We start from the raw sequence: 384 nt of genomic DNA, 5'->3' as shown, positions 1-384 counted from the left end.
GCTCACCTCAGCATGTCTGGGCTGTGTGCATCCCGTGCAGCACTAGCAATACGGCTGGGAGGGCTAGCAACCCTCCCCCTCAGTGACACAACCGGAGAGGGGGGGCTGGCGGCTCCACACAGACTGCTACTGCTCAGCATAACAAAGGGGCCTCTGTGTCCCTCTCTGCCCTCCTCACATTCATACTCACCCTGCCACGTCACTGGAAGTCCCCCCACCCCAAGCCCACTCCCCCCAACCCCACTCCGCTGTGCCCGGCATTGTGTGTCCGACATTGTGTCCCCCCAGCCCCACTCCGCTGTGCCCGGCATTGTGTGTCCCCCCAGCCCCACTCCGCTGTGCCCGGCATTGTTTGTCCCCCCCAGCCCCACTCCGCTGTGCCCG

The sequence above is a fragment of the Xenopus tropicalis genome, chromosome 4, assembly GCF_000004195.4.
Source record: "Xenopus tropicalis strain Nigerian chromosome 4, UCB_Xtro_10.0, whole genome shotgun sequence".
Lineage (NCBI taxonomy): Eukaryota > Metazoa > Chordata > Amphibia > Anura > Pipidae > Xenopus > Xenopus tropicalis.
The sequence above is the reverse complement of the archived record's forward strand: the minus strand, read 5'-3'. Positions refer to the sequence as shown.